The sequence below is a fragment of the Polypterus senegalus genome, chromosome 11 (genome assembly GCF_016835505.1).
Source record: "Polypterus senegalus isolate Bchr_013 chromosome 11, ASM1683550v1, whole genome shotgun sequence".
Lineage (NCBI taxonomy): Eukaryota > Metazoa > Chordata > Cladistia > Polypteriformes > Polypteridae > Polypterus > Polypterus senegalus.
This window is the reverse complement of record NC_053164.1, coordinates 73632123-73657934: the sequence shown is the minus strand read 5'-3', so window position 1 is coordinate 73657934 and position 25812 is coordinate 73632123. Positions and strand designations below refer to the sequence as shown.

Below are 25812 nucleotides of genomic sequence, written 5' to 3'. Positions count from 1 at the left end.
AATCTGATAAATTTGGAAACTCAAGAAAATACAGTAAACATTTACTTTGTACAAACAAAAAGGCTTTCCAAAGTTAATAATTATTCGTTACTCATTACAGCAGATAAAACCAAGTCTTGCTTTTGATTTTCCAGCATAAATAGATTTATTGTAACTTAAAAGGCTCCTGTTACTCCTGCTTCCTCAGATTTAGCTCTTGTTAGAAATTTAATGACTAGTTTGTAAATAAATAACATTTTTTATTAGCTGGTCATACTTGTTCAGATGCTTTATCCAATAACTGTAATTTCACTTTTATTAGTGTGGCTAACTTAAGGTAAATATGTAATGTTCGTTATAATCCATTGTACATCCTTCTTCATTAATCTCATTAACCCCATTTACTCAAAAATACCTAATTTAGATGCATAATAATTTTTTAGGTATCTCTGAAAATTTGCAGTATCATTTAACAACTAACAATTTCTTTGAGCAGTCCCTTTCAGTTGTAGAGAAGCACCACAACTACCTTGGTTTGTGTATTAAATGGTCTGTTACTAAACTGTCACTTGGGGTCCTGCTTCTACTTCAGCAGATTTCGAATCAGTTGATTATCACTTAGAACAGTGTGCACCTGTGCCTGCTACTATTCTTAAATGGCTAGGTTCATGAACTACTTCTGTTTACTGCTGAAAATAACCATAAATACAACTGTTTCTCCCTGTTCTGGTGCTACCCAAGGCTACTAGGTAATATTATTCGTAAAACAGGTTTACAATTTCGCATTTATGCAAATGACATTTCAACTCCAAAATGACTATAAACAATGACCCTTCTGTTGATTTTTCTATGCTCTCATACTGTTTTAATAAATTTCAGTCTTGAATGAGTTTTACTGTTTCACATTTGAACGTGAAATGTTGTGTGAAGGAACTTTTAAAAAATGTGAAAATGTTATTTGTTAATTTTCTAAATTTTGGACAGAACAAAATAAATTTTATTTCCTAAAATGCACAAATACAAGCTACAGTACTTGTAAGTCTGCATACATCTCCTTTAAGGAACAAATCACAAATTTCTCTGAAGTTTTTCATGCTTTTACATTTTTTTTACTTGGATTATTGCAGTGTCTCATATAGTGGGCTTCCAACAGGATCATTACACCAATTTCATATGGTACCTACGGTACAAAATTTAGCTGCTTGTTTTAGATGATCATGACTTTCTAATCCAGTATTGCCCCAGTTCTAGATTACCTGCATTGGCTCCCTATTCCCTCTTTATTTCAAAATTTCACCTAATAACATGCAATGCTTAAATGAGAAATCTTCATATTTATCAGTTTTAATAAATTGGTATGGAGTATATTAACTCATATAACATATCATATGCCTAACCCATGTTCATTCTGTTCGTTCTATCATCTATATATATATAATTCACTAAGGCAAGACAACCATGGGGATTCACTAAGCCGCCGACAAGTGAGACACCTATGGCGCACGCAGGAAGGAGCCACGCCCACCAACTCCAAGCCCATTGGATACGACGATGACTCGCAGGGCCACGCCCACCAACTCAGACTTGACGACACAGAAAAAATGGCGTCATTAATATTCGTCTGTCGTAGAGGCCACATGCAGTGCAGGTCAGGTTAATGTCATGTGCATGTCATGCACCTCCGAGCTACGTTGACTGTTCATAGAGGCATGTTTCTCGTGGAGGTGAATCGCCATATGCAGCGTGTGAAACGGTTTGCGAGGGGTATCCCATGGGATCCTTAAAAAAAATCCTTTACAACAAAGGTTAAAGCACAATGAAGTAAGCAGTCTTTAAAAACCGACTTTTCGGTTACGACGCACGACCGTGTGCACCATAGCAAACTGTTTTACACGCTACATACAGCTCTTTGCTTCCACGACAAACCTGCATCTTCTTAGATGCTCCTGCAGGAACACAGAAGACGTTTTCCTGCCCACCAACACTACTTTTTCACCGGCCGGCGTCTACTCTCGCTCTCTAGGCATTCACACTGCCTGCCCATTTGCCCAGACGCAAAAACTCACCGACCACCCAGTTAGTCCCTTTCGTCTGTGGTAAGAGTCCACATGCACGTCTGAGCCACATGGCGTTTGTTATGCCGCGGGTTCACTATTGTGTTGTATTCTGCTCTCTCCAGAGTTCCATCTTTTCATTCACTTACTGTTGTATTCTCACACCAACCCGTTTTAGACATCCGTGTCTTTCCAGAACTATTTAGCATTCAATAAATAATTATGCACAAAATTGACCGTGTGTCTACCCAGCACAGAGAGGCGTGGGTAAGCCATGGAATTCCCACTAAGTGTGACTCATACGCTCCCACTCATCACGTCCCTACCCTTTGTGCACACCCTTCTCTTACCGTGGTTGGGTATCTTGGTGGATTATATATAGAAAAGCAGCCAAAACCGAGGGGTATCCCATAGGGTCCTTAAAACATTCCTTTACAACTGAGGTTAAAACACAATGAGTAAGTAGTCTTTAAAAACCGAGTTTTTGTTACGACACATGACCGCGTGCACCATAGCAAACTGTTTTACACGCTACATACAGCAATTCGCATCCGCGACAAACATGTGTCGTCTTAGATGCTCCTGCACTTTGTTCACACCCCCCATTATTGCATTACATACATTATATATACAAAGGCAGCCAAAACCGCACAGAGCAATGAAAAGTCTAGAGTTCCATCTTTTCATTCACTTTCTGTTGTATCCTCAAACCCTCCCTTTTTAGACAACTGTGTCTTTCCAGAAGTGTTCAACCATCAATAAATACTTATGCGGCGTTTGTTATGCCGCGGGTTCACTATTGTGTTGTATTTTGCTATTTCCAGAGTTCCATCTTTACATTCGCTTACTGTTGTATTCTCACACCAACCCATTTTAGACAACCGCGTCTTTCCAGAAGTGTTTAGCATTCAATAAATAATTATGCATGACATTGAGCGTGTGTCTACCCGGCGTGGGTAATCCGTTGAACCCCATTCGGGCTGCACACCGTGGAATTCCCACTAAGTGTGACTCATATGCTCACACTGTTTGCGTCCCAACCCTTTGTACACACCCACCTCCCACCTCGCTACTACCGTGGCCGGGTGTCTTAGTGGATTATATATAGAAAAGCAGCCAGATCCGCACAGAGCAATAAAAAGTCTAGGTTAGTCACACGTACATCTGGACTGTATAAAGATGACGACTCAAGTGACGAGTTGGAGGTGGGCACATGAGCAGGCAGTGCATACTAAACGAGAAATCAGCAGACTAGCATGACGGACGGAGCTGAATGGACGTCCTTCTCTCCTCCCGTTCCAACCTCCACGCCATGCACCCCCATCCCTTCGTCTGGCTGGAGGAGGCACGAGGACAGTCCGCCAGTTTTCAGTCACGGACGATTGTGTGTTGGTTCGTTCCGTGCATTGTTACAATGTTGCTTTTCTTGCTGATTTATTACAATACCGATTTTTCAAATGTTACTTTTCTCCCTGTGCTTAAAAATCATTAAAAAACCGGCCTGATTATGCAGCGTATGGTACGCCGCCGGTTGGCTAGTATAAATATAAAACAATCAGTGTTAGGCCTTTCTGAAAATCTGAATTTTAAAATAGCATACTCCATTTTAAAGGTTTGGCTACAGGTGGATATTTGACTGTTCAGATAAGAGTAAATCACTATTGATTGATCATGCTTGTAAACCAGAAGCTTAAAAGGTTGTTATTTAGATTTTAAAGTTTCTATTCTAGCAGCACCGGAGACAACATAGAAACCAACACTGGATAGGAGGCCTGTGACTATGAAAGCCGCTTAGATATACAGATTCATGTCTAACCTATTACTGTTCTGCTTCTACAATTCTTTTACCATTTAATTACATTTGCTAGCAGTTATGCTGTGATATACTGTACATCAAGCCTTCACTGCCTTTACCAGTTCCCGACTTATGCAGTAGTTTATTATGCTCGCTTTATCTCTTTCATTGCCTGTTTCTTTTTCATATCACTTATATTTCATGTGATATATTTTTCCCTTGAGGACTTTTCTAGTTATCCATGCACTATTTCCAGTTCACTCTTTTTTGTTAAAGTCTCACAAACACTTTGTTAAGCCCCTTGTACAGTCTCCACACATTTACTGTCATTTTTATGAGCTACATTCTGTGCTTTATGGAGATCTTTAAACAACACTGTTTCATATACTTATTGATTTAATGTAGGCAGTGGCTAGGTTAAGTTTTGAATGCAAAAATGTTGCTGGTTCAAGCCCCAGCAACTCAATCTCTGTATAACTCTTGATTAAGTCAAGAATCTGTCAGTCATTTAGTTGAAGGAAAAATGTAAACAACTTTACAGTTGTGGTTTATAAAATACTTTTGGCATAATGAATACATATAAATTAACGTCCATAATAATGTAAGTAAAATTTATTTGGAAGATGCGCTGTTCTAAAAGAGAGACAAAGTATGTACTAACAGCACACTGTAAAGTCAGAAGAGCCTGAGCCAGATTCCAGTTCCATATTTGAAGAGTGCTTGTGCTGCAACTGAGTTGAGCTCAGCCCTCCTCCACCCCCACCTCTTTCTTTCCCACAGTGCTAGAGGGCTTTGAAAGTGCAGCTCCAATTCAGCTGATCAGCACTTGGCTACGGTAGGCTGTGGTGTCAAGTAAGCAGCAGGAGTGGGTGCCTGCACACTGCCAATTATTTATATGTTCTTAATCCCGGTGGAGATAGGAATGTACATCTGAAGGAAAGGAGACAACAGACATGAAGAGGGACATTCAATTTGATTCTGTGCTGAGGAGAAGATAAAACAGCCATACATGTAAGTGTCACAGTATTAGACAGGTACTGCAAAGAGGTGGCATGCTGTACAGGTGTGTGTTCTGTGCTAGTTATCGGTAAAAATGTCTCTGTGCCATTGAAAATGATGAATAAATTATTGTTTGTAAAGCATATCTGTACAGGAATAAAACACTGTGATAGTAATTGTCAAATAAATCAGAAAAGATAATGTGAAAGGGAATTTTAAACTAGTCTTTACATAGAATATTGTTTGTTTGCTTCTCAGCCCTCATGTTGTTCATGTTCAGATGTAATTCATTAAGATGACTGAAACAGTGTGTTATTTTTTATAGATAATAAACATAAGTCCCTGTAAGTAAGTCCTACTTCTATTCGGTTACAGTGAAATCATCTTTCTTAAGTATAGAATGAATTTTTAATAACTGCAAATGTTAAGACAATCGATAGCATTGTTGTAGAGTGCACTGGGCTATCAATGATTTTTTTATGGGGGCTTTATTTTCCACATATCTTGTAAACTGGAATGCAACTTTAACAACTAGGTGGGCACTGTTCAACTCAGATGTTTTTTAGTACTTCTCAGATATTTTATGACCCCCCTGGATTTTTAATGTTCATATCTATTAGGAGGAAAAATGTTATTTCATCCTCAGTGTTGTGTGGTTGTGAAGTTTGTGTAGGATTACACAAGCGTAGGACAACTGCAATCTCGTAAATTCCAGTACCAGGTACAGAATTGTGAAGGGGCGTGTGTCTGTGCTTTTTCTGTGTACCTCCCTGTGGTCCTCGCTGATCAATCTTCTAAAAAATTCCTGTGCTCTTTGAGCATGCTATGGAATGTAGGGTGTGATATGTACAAAGGTTCAGTGATCCTGTTTAAAGAAAGCAAAGCTTGTTTTATAATTATTTTAAAATTCTTTTTGTTTGTAGACTATGGAAGCTTTTACTAAGTTTGTATATGATCATCAGCAGAGATAAAGTGCAAAGTATTATTTGCTTCTGAACCTCGGCTTTCATTTCTCATTTTTTACTTAATTAAATAATTTTTAATGTATGTATTAGAGGTAATTTTACATGGCTTTTATATCAATGCATCAACATGTTATCTTAATCCACATTTTCCATTACAAAGTCTCTAAAAGCCAAAGCCTCTATCAGCAGTATTGGGCGATATTCAAGGAAACAGCCATTGCTGGGGCTATTGTTCATCACAGGCATACGCTTGACTATACTCGTACCAATCAGGCATATAGGAGAAAGTGGGAGTATGTAGAGAAACAAGTTTATGATTGTAGAGAAAATGTGAAAACATCACACACATAGTATCCAGCTCACAATTTCAAAGTGAGATTCCTCGTATACTGAAGCAGCTGCACCAGCTGCCACAGTAACGTGTTCCTCCTGTGTTTTTATATACAGATATTATATTCTGTTTTTTCTGTATTTTATTTTGTTTGTCTTTGACCAGTCAGAGAGATACAAAAGTTTTGTATGCTACTGTTAAAGATGTGCCTTGGCAAGAAGGCAGTTATTTTCTGAATCTACTTTTTCTTATATATTGCTGAAAGCAAACCTGGCTGGAACACTAAACATTGCAGGACACAAGCTTCCACACAATTGTATGTATTCACAATACATATTCTAACAAATCATAAGTATGGTTTTATTATGAAAAGTCTAATTAAAATCTATATTTTAAGCTCAATTTAAAACTGATGTATGTATTAACTGTAATATTTTAGGTATAATTTTATTGTGTTTACCACAATAATTTTTAAAGTATATGGAGCTAGTTCTATAACAGTGTAATGTGCAGACACTCTGTAATGTACAAGCATGTTGGTGATACTGGGTGTGGGGGGGTGGTGCTTTAGCTTTGCTATATTGAATTTTGAATGCAGAACTGGTATCGGGGTGGTTTTACATTTGAACATTTAATTTATCCTTGTAGGGCCCAGTTTTAGTGAGGAGTAACATGCTCCTCACTGAAACTTAATTTTTTTCCTGGCATCTGCTATATATTTGTCACTTTCAAAGAATGCACGGCTGTTTGTCATCATGCTGCCTATTTTTTTTAATATGTGAAATCATACTTTGGATGGATCATAAAAGCCTACTTCTGTAGAATTTTCCATTTTTGGCTTGCATGGAACCTGCTAGAGAATATAGTTTAATTTAAAATTTAGCTAAATTAAAATTCTGGAAGTTCTGGGGACTGAAAAACAGAGAGTAAAGAGGTGTATTTGATTGGTGTGGAGTAGAAAAGATGAAAATCATGTAGTGTGGCTATGAATGCCTGGATGAAGATGTTCAAACTTCAAAGTCTTTAAATAGAGTGTTAAGAAATGAAATAAATTATAAATTAGACATATGTAAACAAAAGATATGTGTGTGTTTCTGTATGGAGCAGTCTGCTTTGCTAATGCTCAAACACAGCCACTAGATGGCGCATTCATGCACGGTTAATTTTTCTCGGCGCTTGCATACACCTTACTTCTCTTTCAACCCAAGCAAACAAACTCAGCTTTGTGGTGTGTGTATGTATATATATAAATATATAAAATAATAATTCTTTGCATTTATATAGCACTTTATATATATCTGAGGCTAAGGATCTGTGCAGGTATCCAGAAGGTTGCCAGTTCGAATTCCCGTCACTGCCAAAAAAGATCCTACTCTGCTGGGCCCTTAAGCAAGGCCCTTAACCTGTAATTGCACAAGGGTCGCTGTACAATGGCTGACCGTGACGCTGTGTATATATAAAATGAAAACTTGACTCGCTCATCAACAAAACACTATTCCCCGTTTAGTTAAAAAGCTGAAACTTGGTACATCTAGAGCTGTGGGTATCCACTAAGAAAGGACATTTTGATATAAAAACACCTCAAAATCTCAAACGATTTGGCTGATTTAATTGAAATTTGGTGTTGTTACAGAAAAAAGAAAATTAGCCGATATGCGTTTTTTTTAATGTGTAGCAGGTGGACTGTTCTTATATAGGGCTTACAGTTCATGCAAATGAACGCCACCACTGACAAGGCTGAGGTTGTAATCACACAGAAAAATGGAGCTGCCACGTTATGTAATTGAATGCTACTACGAGAAGTGAATGGAAGGAAGAAAGCTATTCAAAGCTCAAAGAAGACCTGTTTTGCAAGCTGTGTCAACTTCCTGTTCTGTTGGTTTCTTCTTACTCCTCGTGATGCGTTATAATGCATACAGTTTCGAATTGGGTGGTTGTTGTCTGTGGATTTGTGAGCATGCGTATATACATATATTTCAGACAATTTGGAGGGAGACAATAGGCCTTTGGTAGTGAAATAAATGCAATATTCTGGAGAAACTGGCATGTCCCCTTGGAAGAGGATGATTTGCCATTATGCTTCGGTTTGCATAGCAGAAGTGCGGAAGTCCCAGTACAGTGTATCAGCCCACTTCAAGCCCTGCCCTGAGTACAACACAAGTCGTAAAATTAAACAGTTACACAGCTCAGTAAAGGGTTCCCCCGTGGACAGAACATAGAGGAGGAGGTGCTATGATGGTCCAGGTTGGCCCCATCCTCCCTGTTGCATCCGGGGAGCCTCTTCAACCCAGATCATTGATTGTCAAAACAGAGATGAGCTGGGCAAATGAGAACACAGTTACATGTAACAAGGAGTAGGTGAAAAAGTGAACAATGCTTTTATTAAATCCATCAACAACAAATCAAAGTGTCCAAATAAATTGTGCAGTGCAATACTTCTTAATAAATGAATAATTCAATAAAAACAGTGTTAAATAGTGGAGACTAAAATCAGTTCAAGCATATAATCCATAAAATCTTGAGGGTAGAAAATCTCAGTCACTGGTGCATGCCTTTAAAACTGATGTCTCTTCTACTTGCCACGCATGGGGCCTCGCAGCAGAGATAATAGCCAACTGATAGGCACAGCCAACCTTCTCTTCCAGGTCCCTGCTGGCCATGACTCCCAGCAGGTCATCACTCCAAACCCCTGGTCTCCTAGGCTTCGGTACCTGCAGCCTTCTGTGGCCCCAGCAGGGTGCCATGCTGAGACTCCCCTTTCTGACTTACGTTGCCCTTCCTTGCTCTTACACGGAGAGTGCATTCGCACCGTGCACCTGACTGGAGCCTGCATGTCACGATGCATGATTATTTAAAATCAGCACAGCGCCATGGACCACTTATCACAGGTGGGCATTGTGCATATTTTATGATATTATTTCTTTTCACTGGTTCTATTATGTACAATACAAAGCTTGAACACTTTCAATTTATTGCATTGGCCACGTAAATGTGCAGCCTGCAAACGTCAAAGCTGTGTAATAAGTTAAAGTAAACCTGATTCAGTGTGTACTACTCAAAACCCTCTAAAACTTTTTAATGGTACAAGATTACAGTTCAAAGTGTTTTACAGGGTGAAATTATATTTATGTTGAAAATTCCTAATTTAAAAAAGTCAAAGTCAGTCATGGACAAGTGTATGTAGCAATCTCAAGAGTGAGGAGCTCCAGTGAACTAATCATATTATATAAAACTACATATATTGTATACAGAAAAGTACTTGTGTAGTGCTTTTGATCCATTTATTTAACTGACACCAATATAACCAGGCTGGGTAACACAGCTAGTAAACACGTGGGTTTGGGGTATTGGGCATCTAACAATACTGTGTGTTTTTGCCTTGCTCAGGAGAGGGAAAAATTGTAATGAAAGCTAAACTGCCTATTACTTACTGGTTTTCTCATTGTTTGGCTTAATGTATTTTTTTAAATTCCAGCATTCATTGTAATATCCTTTAAAAAAATATATTTCATTATTTATACTTCTTCGGACCCGGTGTTACTTTTGTGACTGTTCAGCATTATTATCTTGCTAAAAGTTTGACTCTTGCTAAAAATTCAGACTATTTGTTAATACTGGGAGTGTTTGAATTTGAACCTTGGTCTTTGGAACTATGAGGCAGACATTCTAACCAGCTCCATATAGCTCATTATAGAAAGAAAAAAAATGTGCTTACCACCCCATCATGTACACACAGAATGCAGATAAATGAATTTTTTCAGACCAAGATCTCTTGCAGTAATCCACAGTCAAAAATCAAACATTTGTGATACAAACTACAGGCCTTTTTGTAGTCTTCACTCACTGCAGTTGCTTCATTACTAATATGAGGATGGGGAAGGAGGTGCAAATCATTTCTCTGAAGAAAAAATGTGTTCAAACTTCAAGACAAACTAGGTGCAAAGCAGAAGCAATGTGCAGTATATTACACCCCATTTTTTCTTCATCAAGTATACATTTTATGCAGGTGAGCTATTAAAATAACTGAAGGCAAGATGAGCATATCAGGTGTTTGACATCCATAGAATAAAATGACAGCTTCAAATGGTTAAAGAGATAATGCAAGTAAGAATTGTATTCTACATTGTACAAATGACAACAAAACTTGAAGTAGAACTTGAATATACCAATTCAAAACCAGTTTTCACTTTAAAAGCCTAATAACCTTTCACTGCTTGAATAAATCAAAGTCAATATGGGGAATACAAAACTATATGAAACTGTCAAAACAGAAAAACCAAGTTTAACACATTTGCTTACATTATTTGATTGAAATTACTGGTTTTGTCTGTTATAATGCGGATAGGCGCTTGTGTATGAACACACAAGTATATTACTTTTGGTACCTTCCTAATACACTGGTGAAGGCCCTGTTCAGAGTCAGAACAGACACAGGTGTCATTGTTCATTTGCTGTATTCAGCAGAGGTTAAGATAGTTTGCAAGTTCTGCTGGACAAATGTAAAACATTGGGAGGAAGGTTTAGAACCAAACTGAGAAGGTAGTTTTCTCTGACATTCTTTTCATGGTACAGAATTTTCCAGCAAAAATTTGAGGATGTCTTTAACCAGTCTTCTACCACTTTTCTTAACCTGCTTTTCTACAAGTCTTGGTGATGTTTGGTCAATCCCAGTAACAAGTATAAGTAGGAACCTCCTCAGTCTTTGCAGAGTACTGTGATTTTATTATTTAAGCAATAACAAAATGGCAGAAACTAGTGTTAGACTATGCATGTTGATATCTGGGTTTGAGGAGAAACATCATTGTGGTTGTCAGCAGTAAAGAAGCAACACATCATCATAATTATATATAATAGAGTAGAGCAATATGTCCTAGTAAAACTGAAAAACTTTTCAATTTGTGGATAAAAAATTTTGTCTTAAGAAGACAATATTACAAACGTTGCTGCAGACAGAAAGGATTAGGCAATGTGTAGAAAGTAAGATCAGCTGTAAATGCTTCTGGTACAGCATAGCAGCATTAAACACTACGTGACACCTCATCTCTCAGTGTGCACAAAGCGTCAGTAGTACAGTAATGCATTGTAGGTGTACAGTTTAAAAGAATTTACAGGTAATTTGAACTTTATTCTGTCAAACATATAGCTTATACAGTAAATGGCAACCAGAGTTAATTTACACAGTGAAAAATGTAAGGAGCTTATTAAACAAAAAAAATTGTATTTTCCATTCCTGAAAAATTATATTGTGCTTTATTATATGAAATTCCTTAAAAATGAGAATTTGCCTTTGTCGGCCATACATCATTATTATACAACATAATGTTCAATGTTTATTTGTACTTTAAGAATTTTCTTTTTCGTTAGTGCTTGTTTCTAGTCATTCAGCATTCCATCAGATAGCACAAATGAAAGCATGCGGATTCATCCCTTATTTGTCACGGAGATGTTTTTAAAACATTCACATGCACCACCCTTTCATAAAACATTTTTTTTTCCTTTTTTTTGAAAAATTTAAAAATTGGGTGACCAGTTTTGTCATTGGTTACTAGCAAAATGGGATGAATAGCACACAACTATTGTATATTGTTGGGTAAGAGAAAAGAGATTTACAAGTAGGACAGGTCTTGGGAATGTGGATCACTAAAATCCTATTTGTTCCAACACTTAGTTTAAAGTGTATAATATGATTTAAGCAAAAACTTGATGAGGAAAAAGCATTCTTCAGAATTTTCAGTTAAGAACGAAACAGGTTTTTGATTGTTGTTACATTTTAAAGAGTTGATTTGCATGGCAAGCCTAATTAACATTTAGGATATTGTTTCTTAATGATATCTCTTATGCTTTGCTAGATATCTCAAAATAACTCTCTGTATGTGTTCAGATATCTGAAATACATTTCCAGATATTTTAAAATAGATGCAACATCCTGTTGCAAAAAGTATTAATTTTTACAGGAAGTTACTGACATTACAGATGTTTGGACTAAGAGAGCTTTATATTGGTTGCAATGGATTATTGTAGGGTTGTGCAGTAAAATAAGTAAAAAATAATAAATGATTACTGCGTGTTTAAGATTGATATTATGGCAAAACAGTAATGATAATGAAGCCATTTAACCCTGTGGTAAATCACAAAAAAACAGTGGATGCAAACTGTAAATGCATCATGAATGAGCAGAAAGCCACATATATACTTTGCATTAAGTAATGTAACAATACACACTCACTTACAAGTGTTTAAAAAAAATGGTAAAGGATTAAAATAAATCCATCCATCAGTTTTCAAATTTGGGACTCTTTCCTGGCAATAGTAGGCATATGGCAGTAATCAACTCTGGATGGTGTGCCAGTCCATTGTAGGGCTATACACAACCACACACACACACACTCACAGAGGGCAATGTTAGAGACACCAATTAACGTAACACACCCATCTTTGGGAATGTGAAAACAAAACAGAGGAAAACTCATAAAGCTTGGAGTGAAAATACAAAGTCCACACAGAGAGTGATCCGGCTTGGGTGCAAACTCAGGGTTCTGCAGCTTTGAGATTGTAGTGCTGACAACTTGTATGTTTTGAAGAGATAATATACATGGACATTTTTGATGCAAAGTAAGGTGAAGTCAATGAAATGTTTAAAATAATAGTGTGTAATGTTATGCTTTAGAAACTGACATGTTACTAATTTTTAACACAGTACTTTTCCAAGTTCAAAGATTGCCACTTAAGTTTGTACTACTAAAGAGAACCATCTGGAAGCTATTACAAAAGAAAACCACAATACCAGTGGTGGCTGTAGAGTTCAGTGAAACTAAAAACATTACATACAGTAGTCTTAAGGTATAGTTTTCACATTTTTGCTACAGTGTTTGGGTGTTACAAGCACTTTTATGACAGAGAGAAAATTATTCACATATGAATGATTGTTTGAAGTACATCTTACTAATATTCTAATAGTTTTAAAGATGTAACAGATTGCATATTTTAGTATAAGCATGCAGAATATTAAAATGTTTTGATCAGATTGTTAAAAGAATAAATCATTTTACATTTCTTTCTTTCCTGAAGTACGCAGTTAAAAATGTGTGTTTTGTGGTTGCATTTGATTACTAATTGTCAGTAACTTTGAATTGCATTTCTGTTTTAAAAGAAGCATTATGACAGTTTGAAAAGCTCAGTGGTCTTGACAAATTTCCCCATTTTTCTACAAATTGAAATTGTCAATTACACCATAATAGCTGAACGGGTTATCTATTACCATACATGCTTCTTAAACCGACCATTATCATGCCTGCTAAATCACAAATATCCAGAAACTCTTTCATAAACTATTATATCAAATTACTAATTCAGGCTTGTGGGATCCAGAGCCTAATTCAGCAGAACCAGGTGCAAGGCAAAAAAAAAGTAATGAGAAGGTGCCAGTCCATTAGAGGGCTACCTCACACACAGACCCCTAACCCAATACACCGGGCCAATTGGAATTGCCAATTAAACAACCAGTCTTTTGTAATGGGGGGGTGGGGGGAGAACCACATAGACACAGGCAGAGCAAGCAAACGCCATATGGATATTGACTGGGTGTGGAATTTGATCCTAGGATACTAGCCATGCAAATGAAGCAGTGCTACCCACTACACCACCATGCTACCTCTTGAAATGATGATATTGCAGTCTAATACAAAGATATAATGAACAAACACAAATATTTAAAATGTACTTATAATTCTAAGTTTTGACCCTGTACTGTATGATATATGGCTAGCAATTTATCGTGGCCAATACCGCCAAGCTGCCAGCTGGAGCCCTCCCTGCAACATGGAGGTGCCCCGAATTCCAGCACGGCCTCATGGACCTTGGAGTTTTTCTTCTCAGCCCTGCTGGATACCATGGGGGCTGCCAGGGGACGCTGCAGGGAGGCTCAGAGACTTATATCGTGCATATAGCCCAGAAGTAATTCCCAGTTACAGGGACAGAGGAGATGACATACATCCAGGCTAAAGAGAAGAAGTAATTTTCATCTGACCCAGAAGTGCTGGGAAATCACATGGACTGAAGGATAGAAGCACTTCTGGACTTAAGGACTATAAGCGAGTTGAGCTGAGTTGGGAGGAAGTGTGACAATGCGTCTGGGAGTGGAGATTTGTCATTGATTATTGATTGTTTATTGTGTAGTGGAGGTGCTTTGTGCACTTTATTATTGTAAAAATAAAATTATAGGGACTTTTATCTGGTGTCTGGCGTCTGGTCCGAGGGTTCAGGGGGACGACAGCGCCCCCTATCTGTCACAACTGCAAATCAGTCTTTGGCAATTACTGCTAGAAGTTTTTATGGATGTACTATTTTTGCCATTTTTGCACCGTGTGATGTTAATGCTTTCGATTGCCAAGGCTTTGTTTAATATGATCAATGGATGTATTTTTTCAGCATTCATAATTTTGGTTAAACTGAAGTCTAGGGTTTGACTTTCTCTTTTACATTTTAACTCTGGCTTTATACATCTGCTCTTTATCAAGCTCTGTGACTTGCCATTCCTGTTTTTATCCCTTCATCCCTGTTTTGAACTTGTGTAATCCTCTTTGTTCTGATAAGTTATTCAGTCCATGCTGATTAGAGGCCTCCTTGTAACATGATGCTGGTATTGTAATGACTGAAGGCTTGGGAGATACTGGTGGTATGATGTAATACCTTTGGTGTGCACCACACATAAAAGCTTTTCAGTTATGTGAACTCGGCTCAGCTACATCTTTTACTTATAAACTGCAAAAATCATTTATGTTCATAGCATCCTATTACAAGAGAAACATACCCTGAGTCTTTCTGAGTAATTATTTCTTTCTTGCCACCTTATGCTAGCTTTGAAGTAAGAACATTGATTCCAATGGCGGATAATATATTATTGTTGGCTTCACTTTGGCATTTAATATAACTTCCTGCTGCATCTGTAAGAAGGATAATGAAAGCCTAGCAAGGTAATTAGGGGAACAACAGTGTGGGCTGAAGAGTGAGATGCTGCTTGTTTGGAGATGATCTCATGACAGGGTTAAAATGATTTAGGGTTTTAATGCCACAGAGAGGAACATTCAGGTAACCGAGAGAATGTATATACCTTTAAAATGCAACTATGTTACAAGCTATCATCATTTTTATTTTATATTTTCAAATCAGTAGCATCATTTTACTTTATTTTCAGTCAATTTAGAGTAAATGATCTAAATACACATCTAGTTAAGATGGTAACATAGCATGGAAATTTCACAAAGTGGTGAGTAGTTTTTCATTATATTGTATATACACATGAGGACAGCTTACATTGTTTGTCCTTCTAAGATTTCTTTGGCATTCCTGACAAACCCAAACAAACACAAAAAGAAATTTCAAGTCTCTGCAGCACTGAGAAAATAGCTAAATGCACAAGGGCACACATCTTACTCATATATTTTTTAATTTTTTCTTTACAGAGTTCTATGTAGCACGGTACAGTATATTTCAGTGCACTATTTTATATTTTAGAGTGCTTTAGCAAATATTAACAATTGTCCAACAAGCAGGTTTCATCAAGGAGTTCCAGTACATTTCCAGGTTTTAAACAGTGGCATGTTTATAAATGGTTATTCATGAATGGGGAAACATTAGCACTATAAGTTCAGTTAATCTATTTAAATTTCAGTTTATACATTATTGTGCATTTTCCATTCATATTATCAAAATACCATTTACACTATCAGATATCGCCAAAATTAAGCTGAAAGGGACATTTAGTTAAAAACAAACTTGTAAAAAATATTATGAAGTACAGTATGTGTATAAAAATACATCTGATTAGCTTTTTAGTAGTAATATGAGTAAATTACTGATGTTTGGAATTTTGATGTAATACAAGGCCAGGAGAACTGGTGACTTCAGCAAGTGCCAGAGACCAGGGGACAGCCGATCACAGTTATGGTGATAAATATTTAAAAGCAGACTTAGCAACACTAACAAGAGGGAATATGGTGCTTAAAAATCAGTTTTCTTTCTAGATTTAAATGTTAATGTTAGTGAAAAAGATGATTACAGGATGCTGGCGTTAGAGGCAGAATTTCAAAGAAACAGCCTTTAACGGAAAATGGCAAATAAAAATAAAAGGTTAAAATGAGCAAAAGAACACAGCCATTACATGGAAGATGACTGGTATTATGATCAGCATCCTGGAGTCAGCTGCAATAATGCAATTACAAAAGTTTCTGTAAAAAACAATTAGCATTTAAAATGACCAATTAAAGATAAGGTAAGGGAGCTGACCATTAGAACACTAAAGGAATGGCTGCAGCCATATGTGAATAATTAAATTAAAATCAGTCATATCAAGCAGCAAGAGCCGTCAGAAATACTAGTAATGCCTTAGTAACTAATGTTATTAATTTGTATTGCCGGACATCGTTATTACCATTCAGAGTTGCATGGATTAGAATTTGTCCAGATAACATCCGGTGCAAGACAGGAGCCAGTATTCTTGCACACCCATACTCACCCAAAGTGGAATCCCCAGTTAATGTAACACAAGCATTTTTTGGGGATACGGGAGACAAACCCATGTAGACACAGAGATTCTAAAAGACAACTAATTTTGGGGAGCAGTCACACTTGCTACTGTGCAATGGTGCACATGTTTATAATTATATATATATTTTACTTCTCATGGAATGGTAGGGTTTTTTATATTCTCCTGTGTTCAAATAAATTTAATTGTCTCACACAAAATGATTTTTAAATAAATAGCAGTATTTTCCAATCCATGTTTAATATTGGACTATATACTATACTACTTAGTATGAGTCTTTGCAAAGATTAGAAATTATGCTTAAAACACAAGCATTCAGTCACAGCCCATGATACAAGTAGCAGCAGGAAAACTAGAGTAAACAAAACTTCAGGATGTGTCAATATTTGTTTTGTTTTAACATTGGAACAGGAGACAAAGAATCTTTCCTTATCCATGAAATTGTACATAACATGGAGGCTGGTTTGGCAATCCTCCGGTATTTAGATTAACAAATAACTAACTGCACATCTTCAATTAATGTTCTTTTTTTTTGCATGGGGTTGTGATTTGGTGAAAGGATATCATTTTCTTTTCATTTCATAGTATTTTTGCTGTCAATGAAAATACGAGTATTTATTTGTCTAATATGGTAATTAGTTGACAGGGTTAGTATAGGCATGGTTCTGGTACAGGATGGTGGACAGTCCCAGTGTGGTACATCATTTAAATGAGGAACCCATTGGGGCTTGCTAGAGACCAGCACCAAGAGCCACGGTCAGTCCAACTGAATTCTTTAAATGAAAACAGGAGATCAGATATTCGGAATTACCCGAGACAACCAGACGATTAATGCCATAAGATTGCCACATGACTTTAAAGAAGAATTTCTAGCCTAGTAAAGAATTGTGAGAGCCTTCCAGGATATATTCCCTGGGAACATTTTGTAAGTTGTACATTGAGTTTGGAGGGAAAAGATGAATTGGGACAGAGAGGTAGTGTTTCTGGAGTGTTGACAGACAGGCAGACTGGTGATGAGTGTAAGAACTATGGTTAGTGTTTGGGGACTGGGTTCAGGGATTTGGCACTGTGTGCTGTTGGTTAGAGTAGCATGTAAGGAAGCACTTATTTTCCTGTCTATTTGTTTTAAAACTTTCTGTTAGAGTCAGCAATAGTTTCAATTGGTCCCATATTCGAAGTTCAAGTTGAATTTTATGATTTTATGTATATATTACAATGAAGTTCTTGCTTGTCTTTTGCTAATAGACTAGTGACAGCAGTAGAGTAACAACCAACAGTGAATGCAGCATCAGACAATAAAAGCAAAGAACACATCCATGCATTAGTGTGCCTGTTGAGTAGCTTTTTCTGTGGGTAAAGTCTGTCCCAGAATCTGATGGTTTGAGTCCTGTGCTCTTTGCTAGAATGGAGGAAGAAGAAAATTGTTTGTGTGGGGTAGCAGAGATCTTTAATAAAATAGTTTTCCCTTTCCATAAAACATGTAATATACAGTACATATAGTCATATCTGGACAGAAAGGAGCGCTTCAGCAGTAAATGTTTCTATCACAGGAAATTGACATTGTTTAAAATAATTAACAAGCAAGGCTTCTGAATTTAGTTTTCACTCCTTGTAAAATGTAATACATTTTAATTGCCATAGTGATTAATCTTTTTTTTTATCAATGCTGCCATTAAAGGTAATTGTTATCTTTGTGCTCAAAACTGTAATTATCTGCATTAGTCGCAGGGAAAACATTATGAGCTGTTTAACTTGCCATGTTGACAATACAACACAACTGCCAATGACAATCAACAAAATTTTTATAAGCCCGTACCGAGTTGGAAGTCAACATGTTTCTATGTTATTACTATAATTACTGTTTTGTTTAGATTTTCCCCACACTTTAATGATATGGGAAGCTTGTTGAATTTTTAAGTCTTTATTAGGAATCACTTGGATTTTCTTGTTTCCTCTATATTGTTCTACTGCAGGGATTTACAAAAAAGTAAAAGAATGCTTTCATTTTGCCAAATGGATGTAGCAGGAACAGAACATAATGAAAAGGCACAAAATCCCCAAATCGTAAATATTACATTTTGAGAGAGGAAATGGGGCTCTCTTTAGCTACAAGGGCAAATACCTGCACTGGAATATTTTTGGATTCTAAAAAGGTAACACAATGTTATGTGTCTGGGAACTTTCAGGAAAAGTGTTATATGCAATAAAATGGATTAGCTATTAAACATGATGTCAGTTTGCTCCATCAGCCAGTGTTTCTTTGAGTTTGGAATAGTGCCTACAGTATAAAATAGATTTTTCACTTCAGAGCATTGCTTTTATGTGCAGCATGTACGAGATGGTGAGCTTCTATGGGAAAAATACAGATATGTGTAAGCTGTATAGAAGAATGTTGCCATCAAAAATATTCATGCCTGTGAGAATACAATTTATAGTCATGAAAGATATTTAGTGCTAAGGTGGTAATGAAAGGAATTTCATATTCACATGAAAGAACTTAACACTCACAGTGAAGCTAATAGCTGTGATTTAGTGTTGTAACAAGATTGGTGACAACATTGCATTACCATTCAAAGGTATTAAATATGAGCCAGGTTAAGACTGAGGCACTTGACACTACTGTTTGTGAAGTACTCGTTGGTAATTTGAAAAGGAGGACAGGTCAGTAGTTAGAAAAATGTTAAACAAAAAACCTACAATTGATTCTCACCTTTAATGCTAACTAATCTCAAAAGAGAAAAAAAGATGAAGAAGTGTTTAAGAAATGCTGTTAAAATGCATGAAGCTTGACAATACTTGAAGTGTCATTTCTTGATTCCAGTGCAAGCCAATTCATTCATTTCAGAAGACCATGGAAAGCAAACCTATAGAGCAGTTAATTGTTTGCATGCTTTTCAGTATTGAATATCTATTTTGGCAATCCAAAAATTTCCAGTCTCTTCATTAATATAGCATATTTTTTCAGTAAAATATTGACAGGTCCTCGTGCTATGTATCTGTGTCAAAATAAACATACAATAAATGCACTGCTATTTTCTGAGAAAAATGTTGTACATAATGTATGTGCAAAGAAGAGAGACAGAAACCATTTTAATTTTTGTATAATATTAAGATATTATCCTGTGATCAAATGACATTGTGCAGCCCTGGTCTTAGCATTTTCGATGATATAGTGGCTACTGTATGTCCACATTGGTTACAGGTGAGAAGAATTTAAAAGAATTTAAAATAGAGGTATATGCTTAGCAGTACAGTGGAAAACAGCAGTGTGGACAGCTTTATGTCTTTTATTAGGTGTGTTTCTGTGCATAAGTACATAATACAACATTATATTGGAACTAGACATTAAGCCTGTTACAATAACGGGCGCTAGAACAGTAGTGCATGAACAGTAGGAACAGTCTATATTAAATGGCAAGGGACCCTGAACTCATTCGGTTTCTTGTCTTAATTTTTTTTTGTCAAAAATATTTTTGCAAGAAGCCTAAAGTAAAATAATAATAAAAATAAAATAGAAATGTATATGACAATACAGTAAGTATAATTAATATTGCCTTAGTGTAAAACTTTGTAACAATCTGTAAGACACAATATCTGAAGAAGATATTTAGATAATATTTTCTATTTTTTTACCTCATGAAATTTTTCTATACAATTTCATTATAGACAACATTTCTTGTAAATATTCTGTCTAAGTTTAGGAACAGTTTGCCTTGTTCAGGACCATCTACAACATTGACAACAACATCTGGAAAACTTCTAACTCTTGATAATGCAACATATAACTGACCGTGGCTGAATACTGGTTCTGGCAAGTAAATGGCAACTTTTTGTAAGGTTTGCTTTTCTGAGTCTCTCTCTTTTAGTGTTTTTCTGACGTCATTTTCTTTTTCTTCAATTAGTCTATTTACTCGTATTTTTCTTTGTCTTTCAGCCTTTCTTTTGTTGATGTTTACTTGTTGAGCTGACCGTTCTTCCAGGAGATATTGCTTATATAGGATTTGACTGTCTGTCTTTTGTCCTACTTGACGTGTCCTTTTTTTTGGGTGGCATGTTAGTAGATAAGTCCGTAATATTTTCTCTTACAGTAATACTGGCTTGTATATGGCTGTAATATGCAACACTGTATTGTGTGTCTTTAATTTTCTCTCGCAGTAATACTGGTTTGTATTTCTGTAAAATGCCTGTAATTTTCTCTGACAGTAATACTGGCTTTCATATCCGTAATATGACTTTAATTTTCTGTCACAACAGTGGGCAATCAGCAGGGTGTCCCGAGCAACTGATGTAATGTGTGGTGTGTAGCTGATAATCGTGCCCGTGATGTCTCCCCAGCAAGTACTGTTTAGTTCCCCAGCAAGTATTTTAATCTGTGCTGGCGTGCAGCTGATTATTGTATGTGTGGCGTCTCCCCAGCAACAGATTTTATGTGCGCGGTGTGACGATACGGGTTTGGCTTCACACTCCCATCACTGTTTGAAAGCACTTGAACCCAACACCGTCGATAATGTCACCGAGTTGAGCTAAACACTTGAGCAATGGGGTTGGTTCAAAAAGGTGCTTTTATTAAAAATTGAATCAACAATCAAAAAAAACAGTGTTCAATAAAGTGCAGTGATTCAAAAATAGTTCAATAAATAATCCATAAAAACAAAAACGTGGAGGTTTAAAAATCAATAAAAAGAAAATCTTCTTAAAACAACGAGGTTAAAATGTTCAACAGGAAACAGTCTTTAAAATCATTAGCAAGCCCAGCGTCTTTCACTCCAGCGTCTCTCCTGCTTCACCCATCTGGGCGCCGCAACAAGTGAGACGCTGACCTTCTTTATACCTGCTTCTGCTGTCAGTTGTCTTACCGATCCTTGGCTCCGGTCGGCTCCTCCGGACAGCGACTTCGGAATTCCCCACGACCAAGGCTCTCACGCACGGAACACCAAGTCCTGACTCTCGCTACCTTCTGCGCAGAGTCCTGCACCTTCCGATCACTCCCACCCTTCATATCTAACTCTATAGGAGTGACCACAACTTCTCCCAGGTGTTGGCCAAACACCCAGGCTGCCTTCAGCTGCCTGCAAGCGTTTGCTCGCCTGCTTCCTGCTGCACCGACTTGCTCTCTCCCTCCTCACTGCTTCCTGCTCCAACCTCCGTTTACTTCTGTTCTTTTACTTTCCGATTTGTTCTTTTCCTCCCCCCAACCAACCCGCTCTTCTGTTCATATTGCGAGGGGCCATAGCAGCTGCAGCACATTAGCCACAGGAACAATCACGGATGTGGGCAGTCCCTCACCTGTGCACTCGGTGAGAAACGCCCACACCGCAGATCGCCCCGTGGCTTGCTACGGCCACTACACCCCCTGTAGAGCTGTGGACCCATAACACCACACGCGGCCGCGACTACCCAATCAGTACTCTCCCCAGCAATGGTGTCCTTTATTTCTTATCATGCGCGGCAGTGGCATTCTTTTCAAAATATTAGTAAATCAGAGTTTACACTTTGAATACATTGCTGAAGACTGATTTAGTAAGCATTTCCCAAAATGGGGTTAAATTAAAACTCATGTTAATTATCTATTGTTCACTGCCATCTATGAACTGATTGATGACTCTCCTCACGTGTGCTCTCAATAGTCTGTTCCTCTTTACCCGCTGGGCACTTTCAGGCTCTTATACAGTATATTAGTGGTGGTACTGTATCACTTTCTTTTTGTATAAACCTTTGCCACCTACACATTATTCCCATGGTGTTTTATCCTTGTTCACTGTTAAAGCAATAAAAGTGAAATGGTCCTATTTAAACTCTGATTTAAAAATATCTAAAATATTTTTTTACTACTTACTGGATATATTTTGCAAGCTGTGTCTCTCTTTAATTATGCTGTCTTTGGGAATGAAAATGATTATTTAAGTATGCTTTTTCCAGCATGGGAACACTATCAGTCCAGGGCAATCTGCCATTCTTGTGTTTCTCTTGGGAAATGTACAATGTACTCTTCACAACTAATGTAAAAAATCATCAGAATAATTTCATTTTCTACCAAACACAAGTAGTATTTTAAAGACATGTCCACCTTAATGGCTGTTTTTATCAGTGACTTGCGTGACAAACAGTGCACTAACCAGTGGTGTTAATCTGTGAAGCATACAAAGAAGACGATTGACCGGTTTTCATTTTTGTGCTTTTCTTTTTTTTGTGTTTTATTCTGTACAGCGCTTTGTCATTTTGAGTAAATTGTACTGTATGGAACTGTTATTGCATATGTAGCTGATGCTTTATTCAAATTGGTTTGCCGGATCAGGATGCAGTATAATTATTTATGTGTAACTGGAGCACAGATGGATTAAGTGACTTGTTCAGGGTCACACTTTGAGTTGGAAGCAAGACTTTAATGTCTAATGCTTAAACAATTACAACACCCCACCAGTTACAGTTGTCACTAGGATGTTTGGCCACCCCTTTAGCAGCTGGTTTGCACAGATAGGGCGAGATGTGTTATCTTGGAAACTGTTAGCACAAGTTACACAGGTCTCATAAATCACACTTTGTAATGGAAGGTTGTTTAAAATGAAAAGGAAGTTATCAGTCATTATTATTTTTACAGTATATCCATATATTTGTTGTTAGTGTAGCCGTAAGTTTAATAAAAATCAAATTAGATGCTGCTGTTTTTGTTAACAATTATAAAAAATAAAATACATTCACTGTTGCTTGTTATCTAGTCAACAAAGAAGCTTACACAAGGTTAAAGACATTTGCCAGCAGTCTAAGGTTCAGTGTAAGGAAGCAGGACCCTTCTAAATTCAAGGCCTTTAAAATCATGTTACAATTGCACTGTTGAGTCCTTACACAATTGTTGTAAAAGCCCAGCCCCAAAGTCAGGAGGCAAAAAGCCGCACCCCAATTGCAACTGCCATAAAGCAGCACCCATTATGCAAGTTGAAAATTAGAGCAGAAACACTTGTTTCTGTGGGGCCTGACCTAAAAAGAGGGTAGGACACTAAGTACAATGAACAAGCATTATTCAGTTATTCATATATATAACCATTCTTGGTTTGCTGAAAATATAAAACAGTGAAGAATAATATAAGCCATTCTATACTTACATAAATAGAAGTGCACATATCCACTTAAAGTTTAGCTTTCACTAAAACAACATATACTGATTTCAGCTTGTAGGAGGAATTACATTACCATCCTAACAGTAGATAGAGGAGATGCCTCTAGATCCTCAGGGAAGTTCCTTTACTTTGGCAGGATGGTCACTGTGATGGTCTATAAAAGTCACATATTCAGAAGGAGACAGCTTGCCTCATGAACTACTAAGAATCCATGTCCCTTATGTCGAATACAGTATATAGTATAAAGCTGAATGTGTGTTTGTCCACTATGGAAATCCACAGCATTAAATGTGTCTCTGCCATTTGTAAGTTATGCTTTGTTCCAAAATTTTCTTTTTAGGGAATTTATTTAGTGGTGACCGCACCTGCGCTTTATTCTTCCCAAGGCAGAGTCACGTACCCCTGCTGATACATACAAACCTATGTAAAGGTTAGGATTGCAGAACATTGATTTGGTTAGCCAGCTCACACTGTTCTTCAGCATTAATGTATCATCCTATGATATTTCAATTTCATTATCCTTTACATTTGTCTGAAATCCTAGTGTTTGTCTATGAATTGTTGAAGCCTATGCTTTGGCAGGATGCCTTGACAGCCGAATAAAGTGGAGAGTAAGCAGATTATGCTCCATAGATCCCAAGGTGAAACCTGCTGCAAGGAGGTAAACGATGCTAACAGAGGAACTTCAACAAATCAGATTGAATGGCCAGCATAGATTCTACTATAGAAAACCCAAGAGCAGGCAGGCGGCCAGTTGGCTGAGATCTTCAGGACTGTTAATTTGTTTTTGACTTTCTCTTTGGCAGTTTTAATGTCCTTCATTGTCAGCTGGCCATAGTTAATCAATTAATTAATGGAAAGATATTGTTGGTTTCTATTTATTTTTTAAGTTTCTACCTTGTCCTCTGTTTGTTTTAAGAAATGTGTATTTAAATGTGAACTAGTTCTATTTGTAATTAGTATAATCTATACTTATATTTTAAATGATAATTGTTCACAACACACTTTAGTAATTAGTATAAATTATACTTATATTGTAACTGATAATTGTTCACAATACTATTCACCTGCACTTAGTAAAAAAAATGCTATACAAAAATAAGTTGTATTGTAAAGGCATTAGCACATATAGAGTGCTCAAGTACAGTATATTTTGTGCCAGGAGTGTAGAAGGTTAACTTTCTGTCCTACCAACAGGTAAGATATTGATTTAATGAAAAAAGCTGACTACAGGCGGCATTACTTTGCCTGTGAAAACCAATATGAACATTGTCATGCTAGCACCCCAAAGGCAGAGTGCATAGTCTGGAATTATCCTCCTCTTATTACATACCATGAAGTGGTATATTTTAAGTGTTTTTTTAAATTTTGGACTCCCTACCCAAACCAAAGTGACTCAATATACTGATTTGAAGATACTGTTTGTCACAAGTAACAGGTCTGTAGACATACAGCAAACAGCATTCTGCTCATCATCTTCTAGTGCAGTTAGTTGCCTTGTCAACTAAACTGCACATATTCTACGCACTTCTCACTTTTAAATCAGAAGTTCTGGTTGAATTACCTTCCAACATGAAAATAAGCTTGGAGAAGGCTGGCATAGCGCCTGAATCTGCTGCCAATGCAAATGGAAATAATTTCCTCTTTCAGAGGGGACTCTTTGCATCATTTAGGCTTCACTTTGTGGATTTTTCTTCTCTGAGTAAGATATTCTGCATTCCAAAATTCCTGGGCTTATCCTTAAATGACAGTTCTCATATTTTCCTCAGATCTATAGAAATCAGAGTTGCTGCTGAAGACAATAGTACAATCTGGCTAAGGCTAGGATTCACTGTGAAGACTTTGACTGGTTGTACAAGTGCCTATATTACAGTGAGGTAAATTTGAGCAAATTCATGTTAAAAAAAAGTCTTAAACCTGTAACCATCACAAGAGAATACTATATTTTGACAGTTGACACACCAAAAACTTTGCCGGGGCATGCAAGTTCTGCCTGCTCTTGGCTTGGTTTCAGTTGGAGTGTCTCAGTTC

At 37.0% G+C, this 25812-nt stretch overlaps 1 protein-coding gene across 2 annotated transcripts in view; it reads left to right on the top strand.

Annotated features, from left to right (window-relative positions):
- Positions 1-25812, top strand: part of cdc42ep2 (CDC42 effector protein (Rho GTPase binding) 2) — an 88111-nt gene that overhangs the window by 44956 nt on the left and 17343 nt on the right. The window contains exon 1 of one of the 2 annotated variants that reach the window (XM_039769044.1): positions 4638-4839. The exons of the other annotated variant lie outside the window; for it this stretch is intronic. The gene's annotated coding sequence lies outside the window, so the exon portion shown is untranslated. Of the gene's footprint in view, positions 1-4637; positions 4840-25812 lie in introns of those variants that run through there. 2 annotated transcript variants of the gene reach the window in all.